General features: G+C 43.5%; 1 protein-coding gene across 6 annotated transcripts in view; it reads left to right on the top strand.

Annotated features, from left to right (window-relative positions):
- The window catches only part of LOC133110192 (pleckstrin homology domain-containing family G member 5-like), a 73,479-nt gene that overhangs the window by 32,168 nt on the left and 35,311 nt on the right, over positions 1-6,000 (top strand). The window lies entirely within an intron of this gene.

The raw sequence follows: 6,000 nt of genomic DNA, 5'->3' as shown, positions 1-6,000 counted from the left end.
ATCAGGCAGTTTGAAAACCAGGAGCACCATTCTGGGCCGTTTCCTAGGGCATGATGGTTTTGAGCAGTTAGCCAGCCAGCAAGAAGTTACACTTGTCAAGATGAAGGATTGCAAAGGCTCATACAGTTGTGCTCATACGTTTACATACCCTGGCAGATTTTGTGATTTTTCAGAGAATATGAATGATAATACAAAAACTTTTCTTTCACTCATGGTTAGTGGTTGGGTGAAGCCATTTATTATCAAACAATTGTGTTTGCTCTTTTTAAATCATAAGGACAACAGAAACTATCCAAATGACCCTGATAAAAAGTTTACATACCCTGGAGGTTTTGGCCTGATAACATACACACAAGTTGACACACACAGGTTTAAATGGCTATTAAAGGCAACCAACCTCACCTGTGATCTGTTTGCTTGTAATCAATGTGTGTGTATAAAAAGTCAGTGAGTTTCTGGGCTCCTGACAGATCCCTGCATGTTTCATCCAGTGCTGCACTGACACTGCTGGATTCCGAGCCATGGGAAAGCAAAAGAATTATCAAAGGATCTGCGGGAGAAGGTAGTTGAACTGTATAAAACAGGAAACGGATATAAAAAGATATCCAAGGAATTGAGAATGCCAATCAGCAGTGTTCAAACTCTAATTAAGAAGTGGAAAATTAGGGATTCTGTTGAAACCAAGCCACGGACAGGTAGACCAACAAAAATTTCAGCCACAACTGGCAGGAAAATTGTTCGGAATGCAAAGAAAAACCCTCAAATAACTTCAGCTGACATACAGGACTCTCTGAAAAAAAGTGGTATGGCTGTTTCAAGATGCACAATAAGGAGGCACTTGAAGAAAAATGGGCTGCATGGTCGAGTTGCCAGAAGAAAGCCATTACTACGCCAATGCCACAAAGCAGCCCGCTTACAATAAGCCAAACAGCACAGAGACAAGCCTCAAAACTTCTAGAACAAAGTTATTTGGAGTGATGAGACCAAAATTGAACTTTTTGGCCACAACCATAAACGCTACATTTGGAGAGGAGTCAACAAGGCCTATGATGAAAGGTACACCATTCCTACTGTGAAACACGGAGGTGGATCGCTGATGTTTTGGGGATGTGTGAGCTACAAAGGCACAGGGAACTTGGTCAAAATTGATGGCAAGATGAATGCAGCATGTTATCAGAAAATGCTGGAGGAAAATTTGCACTCATCAGCCCGGAAGCTGCGCATGGGTCGTACATGGACGTTCCAACATGACAATGATCCAAAACACAAGGCCAAGTCGACCTTTCATTGGATACAGCAGAAAAAAGTGAAGGTTCTAGAGTGGCCATCTCAGTCTCCTGGCCTCAATATCATTGAGCCACTTTGGGGAGATCTCAAACGTGCAGTTCATGCAAGACAGCCCAAGAATTTACAGGAACTGGAGGCATTCTGCCAAGAAGAATGGGCAGCTTTACCATCTGAGAAAATAAAGTGCCTCATCCACAACTACCGCAAAAGACTTGAAGCTGTCATTGATGTTGAAGGGGGCAATACACGGTATTAAGAACTAGGGTCTGTAAACTTTTGATCAGGGTCAATTGGATAGTTTCTGTTGTCATTATGATTTAAAAAGAGCAAACACAATCGTTTGATAATAAATGGCTTCACCCAACCACTAACCATGAGTGAAAGAAAAGTTTTTGTATTATCACTCATATTCTTTGAAAAATGGCCAAAAAATCACAACTGTACATGCTGCTGTGCAGCCTCTTGGGCATAAGTTCCTTCTATAGTCAGAGAGAGAGTGTGTGCATTATGGGATACTGGAATCCTGTCTTGGCCTCCCTGTTAAGAAAGCTACCTGGACAGAGCTTCTGTTTTTAGCAAGGCCATGCTCATATGAAAGAGCTGCAGATTTAATCGAAACCAGACCTGGGTGATGTTAGGTATAAGGCCAGGGCGTGCGTCTTGTGTTCAGCCCCAGAGTAGAGCCTTTCATGCCCATGGGAAACTCGTGGTACAAATGTAGTGATGTAATTATTGGGTGGTCAAATAGGAGTTGCAGGACTACAGTTAAAAATGCGTAAGGTACATTGAGTTTCTGTCAATAATAATTAAATCATAATAATAATGAAAGATGAGAACAGTGCAATTGATGCACATTGCAACCAATCAGGACGCTGTAAAAACAGAATCTTGCTGCTGCAGTACTTGCCCTTGCCTACATGATGTTGACTGATCGACTAATCGCTCAACATCAGGTGACATCCGCTGACAGCCGGGTACAGGGTGTGACTGCAGACACTGGGCTAGGGCTTTAGCGTCATGGTGAGCATGGTGAATTTCAAGGCGCCAGAAACAGTAAAACATTCATGTGCAGCAGAGAATGAGGCACTTCTTATTTTCTTTGACCAAAGCTCCAGAATTCAGTTCCCGTAATGGTTGTAATTGCTGTGATTGCTTTCGCTGATTGTTATTCTTGGCCCAAGTGTTTCATGAAATTATTGAAAAGCAGGCTAGCTATGTTGTTTTAACCAGCAAATGGCTGATTGTTCATTCTCACGGAACATACTTTAGCGCTGTAATGCTATGGGGTTGTAGCTTGGCAGGAGCGGGGCTAAGCGTTAGCGGGAGGATGCGGGATTGGGATGAACCCTTCAGGAATGGGCTGGAGACGGATTAGGAACACATTCCCGCTCAGACCTCTAGCCCCGCACAGACTGAAGGTTGGAGTCGAAAGCTCTGTGCTTCTCTCCGATGGTCCACACTGCTAGCCGAGGCTCGGAAAAACACTATTTTGGGCCCTTTTCCTTTCATCTCCCATCTTGTTTTTCGCCAGCTCGCCCTATCCCAGTCTGGCACGTCCAAACAAAGACTATTCCTGTTCTTGGCAACATTTTTCCACCTCTCCTCATTTCCTCTTTGTCTCGTGCTTGGAAATCTGCGTTTCTACAGCCTTTCATCCCTCAGAAACCTAATCATCTTCCTTTTTTCTTGGCATGATCACTTAAGACAGGGCTCTCAAACCCCAGTCCTGGAGGGTTGCAGTCTCTACTGGTTTTTATGGTTTCCTTTAAATCAGCAGCCAGTCTAGGCCCTGGAAACAAGGTGTGCAGACTGTTTAGCCAATCATGAAGTTAAGAGCAAGAACACACCAAAAACCAGCAAACACAGTGGCCCACCATGATTTGATTTCCCTGACTTAAGAAATTATATCCCTTAATTTAAGACACTAGATCCTAGACTAGACAGTTTCACAGACAGATTAAGCTTCATCCTGAACTAATTTGAGTTTAGTAGTTTTAATAATGGCTAGTCACTCACCAGTTACACATTACTTGGAAATATGAACACAAAGGCTGGGATGAGTTCTTAACTTTTGACTTACATTTGAAGGCCAAGAGTCATTCTGTCTGAATGCCTTTCCCTACACAAGCATTGTTTGGACAGTTTCAGTAATCGCTAGAACTGTCTCGTCATACTGAGTCTGAAGTGTGAAGCTTTTAATTTCATAACTTATTTTATGACAGTGCTGGTTTGACGGCACAGATGGGGAAGTGCAGATTGGACTGTGTCGATTGGATGGTGCTAATTGGACTGTGCCGATTGGGTAGTGCTGATCAGACAGGGCTGGTCTCACTGTGATTTTATCACCTGAAATGAGTCAGAGCCACCAAGTCATATTATTTTTGGGGAGTTTCCACATTTTCTTTTTTTTTTTTTCAGACTTTCCATCTTAAATGGATATGAAGACTGGGATTTGCTGTTGATTCATACGTAAATAATATATAAATAATAATTTGTTTAATTGCATGAGCGCAGTGTGGATTTAGGGAGGAATGTATACAGGAAAAGTACTGACTGTGTGTGTGTGTGTGTGTGTGTGTGTGTGTGTGTGTGTGTGTGTGTGAGTACACATGTGAGAAAGGGAGTGTGTGGAGGATAGAGAGTTTTTATGTGATGTATGTATGTTATGTCAGATACGGACACTACAAAGCGGACCCCGCTCAGAAGAGCCGGCCTCCCGCCACCCGGAGGCCGTCTGATGAGTTACAGTAACAAGCCGCTGTCTGATGAGTTACAGTAACAAGCCGCTGTCTGATGAGTTACAGTAACAAGCCGCTGTCCTCCGCTCCTGACGCACGTCGAGTCCAGCTGGTGTGATGTCACACCCCGCTTCCCAGAACCAAGGAAGTGCTAGACTATGATGATGTGTTATGTTCACATAGCCTTGGGCAACAGTGCTTCTCCCAATATGAGGGGAAAATGACAGAGAATGAGACGTGCTCAGATCAAACCTGTTTACTGATTTACTAATGACGGACTGTACTCTCTGGAACAGTCATCAACTGTTCATCTATTTCATAAATGTCTGAAGCATAATAAGCCACCATGGTACACTTGAGCAAGGTACTTAACGGGATTTCTTCCATAAAACATCCAGCTGTGCTTTTGAAGGATAACACATTTTTGTAAGTCATAATATCGTGTTGCTAGCTTTTACAGTACAGTAAATTCAGTGGGCTTCTCAGCTCAAAATGCAGCTGACTTGCTCAAACAGGACGTCCTTGGGAAAAAACTGGTACATGCTTGAGCGGTTTTCAAGTGGTTTCAAGTAACACAATTTTGTCATTTTAAGACAATGTCTTGGAATCAATTTAGCCATTACATCTGTGAATCAAGCTCTTGCTTGTTTTTATTAGCAAGGTGAGTGAACTTGTGTTCCAGGGAATGTTATTTTTGTTTCTACCTTTGCTTCTCCCTTACACAAAAATTGGCTGGAAAAACACTTGGAAATTTCAAGGAGCTTTAGTGTTAATAGGTCAGGTTTGAAAAGTGACCCCGTTTCCTTTCAGAAAACTTACTCCGGAAATTTACCGGCTCAAGTTCTAGTAACATTTATGGAAATGTTCCTTCATGGGGAAAAGAGCCGAAGGCTGCTTGTGTAAGATGCTATGACATCATCACCATGAGCGAAATGATCACAAAAACAACTGTAAGATGTGATGTTATCACTCTGCACCTGGTCCACAGCAGCCTATTTTAATGAGGATTGTTTTTTTTCTCCCAATACAAATTCACAAGGGAATCTGATGTGCATCTTCAGTGTAGTGCAGTGTAGGGGCGGCCTGTAGCGTAGTGGTTAAGGTACAGGACTGGGTTACGCAAGGTCGGTGGTTCTAATCCCGGTGTAGCCACAATAAGATCCGCACAGCCGTTGGGGCGTTAACCCTGCATTGCTCCAGGGGAGGATTGTCTCCTGCTTAGTCTAATCAACTGTATGTCGCTCTGAATAAGAGCATCTGCCAAATGCCAACAATGTAATGTAATGTCCAGCCTGGCCTCTCCATTATATGCTGCAATGGGACACCACAACATTTAAATACTATTGGCTTTAAAGTGCCACACAGCCTTTTGTAGCCACTAGACCTCTGGAAAAGGAAAAGTGCTCCGATGTGCTGTGTTCCGTGTGTGAACGAGGCCAAAGAGAACAGCAACGCTGCTCCATGTCTCAGACGAGCGGAATTTGGAACCGACCATCTCGTGCACATATACGCCCATTTAGTGCTTAGCGCCTTATTTTAATAATAGCCTGTGAGATATGCAACGTGCAGGCACAAGTTAATCTCTGGTTAAGTCACTATTTGGCACAAATCTAGTTCAGACGCTCATGTTGTTCATCATGCAGGGCTGCTGAGTGCCATTCGAGCCGTTGTGGGTATTAGATGAAAAAGCTGAATGATGGTGAATGGGCCGTGAGTCACTGTGTTCTGTTTGCGTTTGTCATTCGTTTATTAACAGGACTAGACCACAGTGTGTTTATTTAATGTGTAGAGCGCTCTACTGCTGTTTTCCACTGTGGACATTGGTAGGCCAGGGAGCAGACACAAACAGGGCAGGTAATCCACTCTGTGGCAGTCTGAGAATGAGCTTTGTGTTCTGGGCGTGGGCCCTGTCCTTGTGTGAATTCACTTCCCTGTGTCCTGACTGGAGTTAGCTCAGGCCAGGCTATACCCTGAG

This window comes from Conger conger, chromosome 14 (genome assembly GCF_963514075.1).
Source record: "Conger conger chromosome 14, fConCon1.1, whole genome shotgun sequence".
NCBI lineage: Eukaryota > Metazoa > Chordata > Actinopteri > Anguilliformes > Congridae > Conger > Conger conger.
Note: the sequence above shows the minus strand (reverse complement) of the source record. Positions and strands in the feature narration are given on the sequence as shown.